This window comes from Mobula hypostoma, chromosome 28 (assembly GCF_963921235.1).
Source record: "Mobula hypostoma chromosome 28, sMobHyp1.1, whole genome shotgun sequence".
NCBI lineage: Eukaryota > Metazoa > Chordata > Chondrichthyes > Myliobatiformes > Myliobatidae > Mobula > Mobula hypostoma.
Window position 1 is genome coordinate 14,499,350 of NC_086124.1, and position 14,648 is coordinate 14,513,997.

The 14,648-nt window shown below is 46.6% G+C and overlaps 1 protein-coding gene across 2 annotated transcripts in view; it reads right to left on the reverse strand.

Moving 5' to 3' along the window:
• nkain1 (sodium/potassium transporting ATPase interacting 1) overlaps window positions 1-14,648 on the reverse strand; it is an 891,479-nt gene that overhangs the window by 268,499 nt on the left and 608,332 nt on the right. The gene's annotated exons all lie outside the window — the stretch shown is intronic.

The following is a 14,648-nucleotide window of genomic DNA, read 5'->3' on the forward strand; positions in this document are numbered from 1 at the left end:
CGGATCTGTGGAATTCGTTGCCACAGGCGGCTGTGGAGGTCAAATCACTAGGTATACTTACGGCGGAGGTTGATAGATTCTTGATTGATTGGGGCATGAAGGGATACGGGGAGAAGGCAGGAGGTTGGGACCAAGCGTGAAAGTGGATCAGCCATGATGAAATGACAGAGCTGACTCGATGGGTCAAATGGCCTAATTCTGCTCCGGTATCTTATGGTCTTATTTGGTCTATTCAATGGTTCTGAATCATTTTGTGAAACTCAGTAGTAGCCAGAAAATAAATTACAGTAGTAGCCAGAAAATAAATCACAATTAAAATTAGAATCAAGCATCGTTACACCTACAATTTCTTCAATATTTTTATCATTAAAGATATGCATGATGAATTCATCATCAGATTTCTGATCTGCCTGTGAACCCACAAACATTACCTCACTGTCTGGCTCTCTTTTAGCTCTTCTTATTTACTTTTCTATTTCTTGTTCTAATTTGCCGTTCGTTCATTCGTTCGTTCGTTATGTGCCATGGCGCATGGCATCATCATTATGTGCCGTGTCATGTGACATCATCGTTATGTGCCGTGTTGTATGACATAGGCAATCATTGTCTTTCCATGGCCATAATTGTTCTTGGCAATTTTTCTACAGAAGTGGTTTTGCCATTGCCTTCTTCTGGGCAGTGTCTTTACAAGACGGGTGACCCCAGCCATTATCAATACTTTTCAGAGACTGTCTACCTGACGTCAGTGGTCACATAACCAGGAGCAGCTACTTATACGACCACTCACCACCAGATCCCATGGCTTCATGTGACCCTGATTGGGGGACAAAGCAGGTGATACACCTTGCCCAAGGGTGACCTACAGCTAGCGAAGAGAAGCAGCATTTTACACCTCCTTTGTTAGAGGCATATCTCCACCCCACCACCCTAACTTACTGTACAATATCCTTTTTTTTAGATGTATTACACTATACTATTGCCACGAAACCACACATTTCATGACACAGGAGATTCTGCAGAATAAGAATATGGGGCAAGGGAAAGGAAGACAAGCTGGAAGGTGACAGGTGAAACCCGATGGGTGGGGGAGGGCGTATGAAGTAAGAAGATGGGAGGCGATAGGTGGAAAAAGTAAAGGGCTGGAGAAGAAAGAATATGATTGGACCATGGGAGAAAAGGGAGGAGGAGGGGCACCAAGGGGAGGTGATTGGCAGGTGAAGAGAAAAGGTAAGAGGCCTGAGGGGGGAATTGAAGAAGAGTGAAGGAAGAGGGGAATATACTGGGAAGTTGGAGAAATTGTGGTGGAAGCTACATAGACAGAATATGAGGTGTTGCTCCTTCAACCTGAGTGTGGCCTCATCGTGGCAGACGAGGAGGCCATGGACTGACATGTCAGAATGTGAATGAGGATAGGAATTAAAATGGATGGCGACTGGGAAATCCTGCTCTTGGTGGATGGAGCGAAGGTGCTGGACACAGCCGTCTTCCAATCCACGTCGGGTCTCACCGAGGTAGAGGAGGCTGCATTGGGAGCACCCAATACAGGAGATGACCCGAACGAATTTGAAGGTGAAGTGTTGCCTTACCTGGAAAGGATTGTTTGGTGCCCTGAATGGAGGTGAGGGAGGAGGTGAATGGGCAGGTGTAGTACTTCAGTCACTTGTAGGGATGAGTGCCAGGAGGGAGATTAGCGGGGAGGGATCAATGGACAAGGGTATCATCTAGGGAGCAATCCCTGATGAAGATGGAGAGTATGGGTGGGGGGGGGGGGTTAAAGATGTGTTTGGTGATAAAATCCCATTGAAGATCATGGAGTTGTGGAGAATGATGTGTTGGATGTAAAGGCTCATGGTGAGGACAAGAGGAACTCTATCCCTTATAAGTTAGCAGGAAAATGGGGTGAGCATGGATGCCTAGGAAATGGGGGAGATGCAGGTGAGGGAAGCATCAGTGGTGGAGAAAGGGAGATATCTTTCTTTGAAGGAGGGCATCTCTGATGTTCTGGAAAGGAAACCCTCATCCACGAAACAGACGGGGCAGAGGCAACGGAATCTGAGAAAAGGGAATGGCAGGAGACAGGATGGGAAGAGGTATAGTCAAGGTAGCTGTGGGAATTGGTAGGCTTATAAAAGATAGTTTGTCTCTAGAGAAGGAGACAGAGAGATTGAGAACGTCATCGTCCGGTCCCTGAAGACTGCATTCCGGTTCACGGTCTGGTCCATCGGTCCGTATTCCAGGTTTTCCGGTTTTCCATTGTTCTGTTGGGTGCTCTAATTAAGGCACATGATTCTTGTTTAGGCAGACACATAAATACCTCCGGAGACCAGGGCTTTGCTGCTGGATTTTTCCTGTTCAATCCCCCTGTCTGAATCCCTTCTCTGCCCCTTCCTCCTGAAACCTTGCCTTGCCTGTAAGCCTCAGCTGCAACTTTTGCCTGCACTGCTGTCAAGTTCAACAACTGGAGCAAGATAAGGAACTGTCTATCGTTGTTTTGAACCGTCTCTGTGTCCACGCCTTTGCAAGGTAGGTCCGGCTGTTTGCCGCTACCTAGTGCTGGAAACCATTTCTGTGTCAATAGACAATAGACAATAGGTGCAGGAGTAAGCCATTCGGCCCTTTGAGCCAGCACCACCATTCACTGTGATCATGACTGATCATCCACAATCAGTATCTAGTTCCTGCCTTATCCCCATAACCTTTGATTCCGCTATCTTTAAGTGCTCTATCCATCTCTTTCTTGAAAGCATCCAGAGACTTGGCCTCCACAGCCTTCTGGGGCAGAGCATTCCATACATCCACCACTCTCTGGGTGAAAAAGTTTTTCCTCAACTCTGTTCTAAATGGCCTACCCCTTATTCTTAAACTGTGGCCTCTGGTTCTGGATTCACCCATCAGCGGGAACATGCTTCCTGCCTCCAGCATGTCCAATCCCTCAATAATCTTATATGTTTCAATAAGATCCCCTCTCAGCCTTCTAAATTCCAGAGTATACAAGCCCAGTTGCTCCAATCTTTCGACATATGACAGTCCCGCCATCCCGAGAATTAACCTTGTGAACCTACGCTGCACTCCCTCAATAGCAAGAATGTCCTTCCTCAAATTTGGAGACCAAAACTGCACACAGTACTCCAGGTGTGGTCTCACCAGGGCCCTGTACAGCTGCAGAGGGACCTCTTTGCTCCTATACTCAATTCCTCTTGTTATGAAGGCCAGCATGCCATTAGCTTTCTTCACAGCCTGGTGTACTTGCATGCTTGCTTTCAGTGACTGATGTACAAGAACACCCAGATCTTGTACTTCCCCTTTTCCTAACCTGACTCCATTTAGATAATAATCTGCCTTCCTATTCTTACCACCAAAGTGGATAACCTCACATTTATCCACATTAAACTGCATCTGCCATGCATATGCCCACTCACCCAGCCTGTCCAAGTCACCCCGTGTTCTCATAACATCCTTCTCATATTTCACACTGCCACCCAGCTTTGTGTCATTGGCAAATTTGCTAATGTTACTTTTAATTCCCTCATCTAAATCATTAATATATATTGTAAACAGCTGCAGTCCCAGCACTGAACCCTGCGGTACCCCACTGGTCTCCGCCTGCCATTCCGAAAGTGACCCATTAATCGCTACTCTTTGTTTTCTGTCAGCCAGCCAATTTTCAATCCATGTCAGTACTCTGCCCCCAATACCATGTGCCCTAATTTTGCCCACTAATCTCCTATGTGGGACTTTATCAAAGGCTTTCTGAAAGTCCAGTTACACTACATTCACTGGCTCTCCCTTGCCTTGTGAATGTCTTGTCTATGCCCTCGCTAGGTAGGTCTGGCCATTTGCCACTCGCTAGTGTTAGGAACCATCTCGTCATGTTCAGCTTTCTGTGTACAGCCCCAGTCCCAAGTCCTGTTTCCAAGGAGGGGTCCTGGCTCTGTGTTCTGTGTATGAGTCCCGGCCCTAAGTCCTGTTCCCAAGGAGGGGTCCCAGCTCTGTGTTCTGTGTTCCTGTCTCCCAAGACCAAGGCTCTGTGTTCTGTGTTCCTGTCTCCCAAGACCAAGGCTCTGTGTTCTGCGTTCCTGTCTCCTAAGACCAAGGCTCTGTGTTCTGTGTTCCTATCTCCCAAGACCAGGGCTCTGTGTTCTGCATTCCTGTCTCCCAAGACCAAGTCAAGGCTTCGTGTTCTCATAACTGTCTATGTGCCTCACCCAGCCTGGTGCTGGGGTTCCCTTGTCCTATCCAGAAGTCTTTTGTCCTGTCCAAGCCACGTACAAGAGCCTTGTTCTGTCCAAGCCACGTCCAAGAACCTCGTCCTGTCCAAGTCAAGGCTTTGTGTTCTCGTCCTGTCCATGTGCCTCGTCCTGTGCAGGAGTTCCATGTCCTGTTCTGTAGCCACGTCCTGTCCCTGCAAAGATTCTAGTCCCGAGTTCTAGTCTAGACCTGGGTTCCGGTTCTGAGTCAAGACCCAGGTTCCAAGTCCCAACCAAGACCCAGGTTCTGGGTCCTTGTCCAGGCTGTGGTTCAGGAGTTCCATGTCACTAGTCCAGGCTCCTTGTTCCTAGTTCCTTGTCCAGGTTGTGTTTCTTGTCCATGTCCTAGCCCAGGCCCTGCATCCTAGCCTCGTCCAGGGCCTGTGTAAATGTCCAGCATCCTTTCTTCCGCACTTCTCTTGCTTAACTCTAGTCCTAGTCCTGTTCCTAGTACATCAGTGTCTGTGTCTTGCATCTGGGTCCGCCACCAGTGCCCCCATTATGACAGAGAAGGGTAAGGGAAGTGTCAGGAGTGGACCAAGTGAAATTAAGGGCATTGGGGAAGTTGGACGCAAAGCTGATGAAATTGATCTCATCATGGGTACATGAAGCAGAACCAGTGCAGCACCAATGCAGCACAGAAAAATTTGTGGAGCATTACCAGGGAAGGATTGCAACATCGACTGTGCCACGTACCCAACGAGAAAGCAGACAGTGGCTGGGGCCCATGTGGATGCCCGTGGCTACGATTTGAGCTTGGAGAAGGTGGGAGGAGCTGAGGGAGAAATTGTTGAGGGCGAGGACCAGTTTCGCCAGATGGGGGAGGGAGGTGGTGCAGGGAAACTAGTAGGTCTGATGTTGAGAAAAAAATCAGAGTGTTTTAAGGCCTTCTTGATGGGGGATAGAAGTGTCTAGGGAGTGGATGTCCATGGTGAAAATGAGGCAATCAGGGCCAAGGAGTTGAAAGTTGCTGAGAGATCGAGAGCGTGAGAGGTGTCGCAGATGTAGGTGGGAAAAGACTGAACCAAGGGGGATAGAATGGTGTTGAGGTATGCAGACATGAGTTCAGTGGGGCAGGAACAGGCAGGAACAACAGGCCTTCATGGATAGTCATGTTTGTGGATCTTGGGTAGGAGGTAGAAACGAGCAGTGTGGGGTAAGAGAACTATGAGGTTGGTGGCCGTGGACAGGAGATCTCTAGAGCTGATGAGGTTGGTGATGGTGTCGGAAACAATGAACTGATGGTCCCAAGTGGGGCTCTTTTCAATGGGTAAGTAAGAGGTGGCGTCTGAGACTTGCCCCTGGGCCTCAGCAAGGTAGAGATCAGTCAGTCAGACTCATGGCATAAACCTGATTGAAAGTGGACTGAACTTCTATATTAAAGCTACATAATAGCAGCAAAATAGCTTTTGATTTAAGGTCATCAGCATCAATAGATTGAATCATACTTCCTCGTAGAAAGTGGTTCCACTGAGAGCTGTTGTCATCAGCAATTCGATGTCCTACACATCCTGAATCCTCTGTGCTCATAGTGAAAGCTAACTAGAGATGCCAGATGCCAGATCTTGGTGCTGAGGACCCTCACAGGGGTGAAAATACAAGAAAAAAAACTGCAAATGCTAGAAATTTAAAACAAATATGGGAAAACGTTTGAAGTATTCAGCAGGTTAGGCTGCATATCTGGGCATTGAAACACAGTCAACATTTTAGGCTGTTGACCTTTCAATAGAAATGCAAAGGAGACAGGAAATTCCTTGGTGTCCACATTTCCGAGGATCTCACCTGGTCCCTGAACTCCTCCACCCTGGTCAAAAAGGTGTAACAGCGCCTTTATTTCCTGCGGAGCATGAAGAAAGCTCACCTCTGTCCCAGGATACTGACGGACTTTTACTGCTGTACCATTGAGAGCATACTCACCAACTACATCTCAGTGTGGTGTGGCAATTATCCCGTATCAGACGGCAAAGCACTCTAGCGTGTGGCAAAAACTGCCCAGCGGATTATCGGCACCCAATTGCCCACCATTGAGAACATCTACCATAAACACTGCCTGATCAGGGCGAAAAGCATTATCAGGGATGCGTCTCACCCTAACCATGGACTTATTACTCTCCTCCCATCCGGTAGGCGCTACAGGAGCCTCCGCTCCCGCACCAGCAGGCACAGGAAGAGCTTCTTCCCTGAGGCTGGGACCCTGCTGAACCTCTCATCACAGTGCTAAGCAGTGTTGCACCCATATTGTACTGTCTCAGTACTTTTATATTTGTGTGCTGTAGCACTTTCTTTATTCGCAGTTAACACTATTCTTTGCATTTCTGGTCAGATGCTAATTGAATTTCATTGGCTTTGTATCTGTACTGGGCACAATGACAATAAAGTTGAATCTAATCCAATCTAATCTAAAGAAGCTTGCAGCGCTGCAGGGAGAGTGGTGCCTCTGCTGGCGTCTGCCGAATCTCTGGAAGGGTGGCTTTCGTTTCTGGATGGTGGGAAGGGGAGAGGGGAAAGGACAGGCACCAGAGTGCCGAGGCTGCAATGGACAGTGCGTTAAGAAGGCCGGTGGTTGGAGAGAATGGCAGAGAGGAGCTGGGAGTCATGAAGGGCATGGTCTCTGTGACATGCCGAACGGGGAGGGGAGGGGAACCCGTATCTGGTGGTGGAGTCTCTTTGAAGCTTGCAGACATTGTGGAGAACGAACTGTTGAATGCAGAAGCTGGTGGGGTGGAATTGAATTGAATTGACTTTATTACTTACATCCTTCACATACACGAGGAGTAAAAATCTTTACGTTATGTCTCTACCTAAATATGCAATGTGCAATTTATAGTAATTTATAATAAACAGCATGTACAACAGGATAGTCAATATAACAGTTGCGTCAGCATGAATTAAGCAGTCTGATGGCATTGTGGAAAAAGCAGAACACAGAACATAGAAACATAGAAATCTACAGCACATTACAGGCCCTTCGGCCCACAATGATGTGCCGACCATGTAACCTACTCGAGAAACTGCCTAGAACTTCCCTAGTGCAAAGCCCGCTATTTTTCTAAGCTCCATGAACCTATCTAAAGTCTCTTTAAAGATCTTATTGTATCCGCTTCATGATGCACAATGTTTTGTAAATAGCTCAAATAATCCTACTTCAATATATTTTACATTTAGAAATGAGACAGTAAAATGTGAAAATGTTTGTGGGGGCTGAATACTTTTTCAGGGCACTGTATGTGGCAGCTGTTTGAGGGGTCAAAGCTGCAGTTACGGATACTCACAAGGGCCCAAATTATGCTGACTTTTTGTGAGATACGTGAAACATTCTTTGTTCCACTCCTACCTGGGCACCACTCCCTCAACTTTATTTTTCCCCTGTGCATTGGTGCTATCTTCTACACTCATGCAAAGCTCAACAATTTCATTACTTTAGCCACTAATTTCTACTTTTGCCCTCCCTGTCACATGGTCAATCTCAGACTTTCTGTAATGTGCTGTAGATTTCTATGTTTCTATGTTCTATGTCAAATCAAAAGAAAAATGATAATGGAGAAACACAGATCTGGGGAAGGGTACAAGACCATTTCAAAGGCACTGAACATACCTCAGAGCTCAATGCAGTTCATTGTAAAAAATATGAAACCATAGCACCACTGCCTAGGGCAGGCCGCCCCTCTAAACGTAGTTGTCGGAGAAGAATGGCACTTGTAAGAGAGGCTACTGTGACACCAACAGTCACTCTGAGTGAGCTAGAGAAGCCACTGGCTGCAACTGGAGATGAAGTTCATGCTTCTGCAACCTCTGAGGCCTTTCACAAAAAGGATATTCATGGAACGGTGGCAAGGAAGAAGCCCTGGCCAAAGGGAAAGCAAATTCTTGCCCGTGAAGACTTCGCAAAATGTCACTTAGAAGATACTTTAAGGTGTGGTTGACTGAGACTAAAGTGGAGTATTTTGGGTGTAAATCTAATACTGCGTTTCAGCCAGGTAACACCATTCCTACTGTAAAGTATGGAGGAGGTAGCATCGTGCTATTGGGATGCTTTTCAGCTGCAGGATTGATGGGAATATGAATATTACTAAATACAGAGAGATCCAGGAATAAAACCTCTGACAGAAAGCTTAAACTATTGAGGAAGTTCATCTTTCAGCAGGACAACGACCCAAAGAACACTGCCAAAGCAACCATGGAGTGGTTTCAAAGGAAGAAAATCAATGTCCTTTAGTGTCCCAGTCAGAGTTCTGACCTTATACCAATCGAACACCTCTGGCAAGACCTCAGGATTGCTGTCCACTGTCGCTCCCCCAACTCACCTGGCAGAGCTTGAGCAATTTTGCAAGGAAGAATAGGCAAATCTTGCTCCATTACGTTGTGCAAAGCTAGCTAATAGTCTTATCCAAAAGGACGACTGGCTGTAACAGCTGTGAGTTGTGGTTCAGCTAAGTACTAAACCAAGGGGATGAATACTTCTGAACCACTGACATTTCAAGTTTTGAATTTTTAGTTTTTTATGCTTTACAATTTTCCCTGTTTTTCGTGCTCTACGGTGAAAAAAGGGAGCAGGTGATTCACCAGTAAAAATGCTCATTTAAGTTGATTAAAATCCCTGGTAGAAATATTCATTTATGTGAACCAGGGGTTGGAGGGGGCTGAATACTTTTATAAGGCACTGTATGTAATGGACCAAGTCTTCAAGGAATGATCGCTCAAGAAAGTGACATCCATCATTAATGACCCCTATCACCCAGATCATGCCTTGTTCTCATTGCTACCATCAGGAAGGAGGTACAGGAGCCTGAAGGCACACACTCAGTGATTCAGGAACAGCTTCTTCTCCTCTGCCATCCAATTTCTGAATGGACACTGAACCCATGAACACTACTTCACTACTTTATTATCTGCATTTTTGCACTATTTATTTAATTAACCAATTTAATATATACTTTTGTAATTCATCTTTTTTTTCTATTATTATGTATTGCATTGTACTGCTGCCGGGAAGACAAGAAATTTCACCACGGCATATGCCAGTGATATTACACCAGATTCTGACTCTCAGCAGTGTGTTACTCTATGGTACTCTGTAGCTTGATGTATGAAGACCAAATCGAAATTTTGGCCAGGTTTCCTACTGGAATATATAACCTACCTTACACCACAATGCCTGAAACATCGATTGCTGTTTGACATTTCATGCAAAGCTCCCATCACAAATCACATACTAATTAAACAATCTGGAGAATTTAATACAAAAGGCACTTCAATAAGTGAGGTGAGTCATTGTATGTGGACATTAGCCTGAAATAATAATTAGTGCAAGGCACAGAAAGACACATCCCCACCCCTATCTTTCTGCCTCACATTTCCTATACAGTATATTCAGATTTTAATTAAACTGAATCTAATTTAACTGCTTCACTTTGCCAACCTTTGCATTCTCAGACATAGGAGCAGAATTGGGCCCTTCAGCCTATCAAGCCTCCTCTGCCATTTCATCATGGCTGATTTATTATCCCTCTCGACCCCATTCTTCTCCCAGTAACCTCTGACACCCTTCCTAATCAAGAACTTATCAGCCTCCGTTTTAAATTTACCCAATCACTTGGCCTTCACTGCCGTCTGTGGCAATGAATTCCACAGATCAACCTGCTGAAGGATCTCGGCCTGAAACGTTGACTGTACTCTTTTCCATCGATGCTGCCTGGCCTGCTGAGTTCTTCCAGCATTTTGTATGTGCTACTTGGATTTCCAGCATCTGCAGATTTTCTCTCGTTTGAGATTAACCACCTCCTGGTTAAAGGAATACTTCCTCATCTCTGTTCCAAAGGGACGTTCCTCTATTCTGAGGTTGTGTCCCCTTGTCCTGGACTCCTTCACTATAGAAAACATCCTCTCAACAGTCCTGCCAAAGAGCCTTGGCCCGAAACGTTGACTGCACTCTTTTCTGAGATACTGCCTGGTTTGCTGAGCTCCTCCAGCATTTTGTATGTGATCCTCTCAACCTCCACTGCATCTAGGCCTTTCAATAACCGATAGGTTAACCTATGACCTCTCGTTCTATTCTCATCGTGCACTTGTTAACATGACAAGCAACTCACCAAACTCTTAGCTTTTTCACATTCTGCTTAGCCACCCCTTAAATTCTGTGTTACGAGTTGAATGTGTGTGTTTTACGAAATAACATTAACAAGGCCACGTGCTGTATCAGCATGACTTGGTAAGTGGTCCAATGCACAGTTTTTGCCTCTGAGTTGGAAGGTTGGGCATTTGGCCAACTCCAGAGCTGTGTGTCCAAACGTTAGGGCTGACCATCCAGTGCCACACTCGGGATATCCTGCACTGCCAAGGTCATCACCCGTCAGGTGCACCTTCAAGGCTAGGCCTTGTCCACGCTCTCGCCGTGTGGCCATAAAATATGCCACAGGTCTAATTCTGAGAGCAAGTGACTGGACAACAATTGTCTTTCAACTAATCACATAAAAGAGAAAACCTGCAAGCGCTGGGAGACTGAGCAATGCACACAAAATGCTGGAGGAACTCAGCATCGATGGAGAAAAGTACCGTCGACGTTTCAGGCCGAAACCCTTTGGCAGGACAGACAACTAATATTGGGAAGGTCATGGGGTCATAGAAAAGTACCATTTGGCTCATCTAGTCTGTGCTGACCCACTCAAACTGCCTAGCCCAATTCTGAATGCACATAGCCAGACTTCGTAGATCCCTTGTCTCCTGACTGTGAACAAGCCTACCACGGGGAGACTTGACAAATGCTTTACTAAAATCCATATATACCACATCCACCGCTCTACCTTCATCTGCATGTTCTGTCATCTCCCCAAAGAATTTAATCAGGTTCATGAGACATTACCATTGCAATCAGACACGATGCAAAGACCGATTGGAGAAGGGTGATGGTTATCTCAGCTCCTAGTTATCAATGCATATTCACTTCTAATCCAAATGAGCCACTTTGGAAGACCCATCACCACTGAAACTCCAGTGTCCTGTCACTGTCTTTTTCACAAGCCCAATTAATCATTTTGCCATACGGCATTTCCATTTTCCATTAGCACTTTCATCTTGGATTTATCCCAGATGTTCGCCGTTTGGTTTTATTTGAGTAGAACAGAATGAGGCTCCCCTAGTGACCTGCCCTCAGAAAGCCGTACTGGCTATGCTGCTCCAGATGCTCATAAATGCAGTCTCTAAGCATCTTCTCCCACCCCTGATGGAAGACTCACAGGTCTACAATTCCCAGGATTATTCCTTGAACAAGGCAATTATATTTTTTTCCCCATCTTCCAATCTTCTGGTGCCACTCCTTTGGCCAGCGAGGACACAAGAATCATTGTCAGCTGCGTGACTCTTCCCTTGCATCCCATAGTATCCTGAGGCCCACCCTGTCTGACCTTGGCCATTGACATATTGCCGTTGTGTGGGAGCTTTCTGTTGGAGAGCAAGCCAGTTCCAATTCCAAATTAAACAGCGTTGTTGAGGCTGCGTGATAGAGCTATGCAAATAGCTTTAAGAAAAAATTCTTTGGGCAGGTTCTCGAAATCAAAGTTCTCCTCACTCATTTAGTTGATTCACTTTACAGACATAAATTATCATGACTCCTCCAGAGCACATTTTCTGCTGCGTTACTGAGAGGATGCTGAGCCATTACCACTATATGTAATTATCACAAATTGCGCCTGCTCATGTGTGATTGACATTAATGTGACTTGTGTGTCAGTCATTAAATAAGAAACTTTAAATAGAGGTCGGCTCAAACTCACTCACAATACAATGCTTGAACTTCATTACTTTTGTACTCGTTTGCTTGCATGCTTCGTCCAAAAACATTGACTAAAACGGGATTGAAATATTTGGTACCAGGTGGTTATGTCCTGCAGCTGAGTCTGATCATCAGTTCCGGTAATGACCCCCCACCCCATCCTCCCTCACCATCCCCCGTTCCCATCTCCCTCTCTCACCTCATCTCCTTGCCTGCCCATCACCTCCCCCCGGTGCTCCTCTTTCTTCCACAGTCTTCTGCCCTCTCCTATCAGACTCCCCCTTCTCCAACTCTTCACCTCTTTCACCAATCAATTTTCCAGCTCTTTACTTCGACCCCTCCGCGTCTCCCGGTTTCACCTGCCACCTTGTACTTCTTCCTCCCCTCCCCCACCCCACCTTCATACTCTGACTTCTCATCCTTTTTTCTAGTCCCTGATCAAGGGTCTCGGCCCGAAACGTCGACTGTTTACTCTTTTCCATCAATGCTGCCTGGCCTGCTGAGCTCCTCCAGCATTTTGTGTCTGTGTTGCTTGGATTTCCAGCATCTGCAGATTTCCTCGTGTTCCTGATCTTCAATTGCTTTTGTTCACTTATTTATTTATTTGTCTATCTTTCTATTGGACGAGTGAGATACAGCGAGGAACGGGCCCTTACGGCCCTTCGAGCCACGCGGCCCAGCAATCCCCCGATTTAACCCTTAACCCCAGGGTGAGAGGTGACCTGATAGTGGTGTACAAGATCATGAGAGGCATTGATCGTGTGGATAGTCAGAGGCTTTTTCCCAGGGCTGAAATGGCTAACACGAGAGGGCATAGTGTTAAGGTGCTTGGAAATAGGTACAGAGGGGATGTCAGGGGTAAGTTTTTTTACGCAGAGGGTGGTGAGTGCATGGAATGGGCTGCCAGTGGTGGTGGTGGAGGCGGAAATGATAGGGTCTTTTAAGAGGCTCCTGGATAGGTATGTGCAGCACAGAAAAATAGAGGGCTATGGGAAGCCTAGGTAATTTCTAAGGTAAGGATATGTTCGGCACAGCTTTGTGGGTCGAAGGGCCTGTATTGTGCTGTAGGTTTTCTATGTTTCTATGTTTCTACTACCAGGGGTCAATTTGCAATGACTGATTAACCTACAAGCAGTACGCCTTTGGACTGTGGGAGGAGACCAGAGCACCCGGAGGAAACCCACATGGTCACGGGGAGAACGTACAAACTCCTTACAGGCGGCGGCGGGAATTGAACTCGGGTCACTGGTCCCGCAAAGCGTTCTGCTGCCCACTACGCTCCTGGGGATTTGAACCAGACAGAGTAAAAAAGGCATTGAAAGAATTACAGAACCAAAGAGACAGCAGTGGAACTCCTACTTTGTTGCAAGTTGTGTTGCTGCAACAAATTTGTGAAAATAGCCATCGGATTTGCTGGAAGGAGGCACAGAGGTTCTACAATATAACCCTGAATGGCATTTTCATTGCTGGAGTTTCTGCGGAGAGAATCCAGAGTAGACTGTGGGTTGGTGTGTATGGAGATCAAGGGTGGGGTATCAGTCACAAGGGGATGCCTACCTGATCCACTGAGCAATTACTCACACTCACATCAAAACATAGAGTGAAATACACTGTGTCACCCGCCGACACAGTCCGAGGATGTGCTGGGGGCAGCCTGCCAGTGTCACCAACATAACTCACCCACCCTAACCTAATCACGGGATGATTTACAATAACCAATTAGCCTGCTAACCGGCATGTCTTTGGACTGTGTGAGAGGAAACCCAAGTGGTCACGGGGAGAATGTACAAACCCCTCGCGGACAGCGGCGAGTTGCTGGTATTGCAGTGTGTTAAACCACTGTGCAGGATTCATTACACTTGGGGCGCCATGGTTAGCACAAGGCTTTACCTTACCAGTGACCCGGGTTCAAATCCCGCCGCTGACTGTAAGGAGTTTGTACGTTCTCCCCGTGACCGTGTGGATTTTCCTGGGTGCTCCACTTTCCTCCCACAGTCTAAAGCCATACCGGTGGGTAGGTTAATTGGTCATTGTAAACTGTCCTGTGATTAAACCTGAGACGGCACGAGAAGGGCTGAAAGGATGTATTCCGCTCTGTATGGCACGTGGCCAAGTGGTTAAGGCATTGGACTAGCGATCTGAAGGTCGTGAGTTTGAGCCCCAGCCGAGGCAGCGTGTTGTGTCCTTGAGCAAGGCACTTAATCACACATTGCTCTGCGATGACATCGGTGCCAAGCTGTATCGGCCCTAGTGCCCTTCCCTTGAACAACATCGGTGTCGTGGAGAGGGGAGACTTGCGGTCTTCCATGCAACCTTGCCCAGGCTTGCGCCCTGGAGAGTGAAGACTTTCCAGGCGTAGATCCACAGTCTCACAAGACTAGCAGATGCCTTAATGGCAATAAAAATTTTAAAAAATTAATAAAAATTAATTAATTAGTTTATTATTCTCTGAGGAGAAGGAGGAGAAGATGGCGGCCGATGGCAGCGCGCACAGCCTCTCCAGTGATGAATATCTGTTATCTGTCAAGTAGGGGACCATGCACAATTCTGATTTGATGGAGACGGATGTGAGAGTACGGAGGAACATCTGGAAAACTTCTGAAATGCCCCCTTCGCTGCCGCTGCTACTGTGT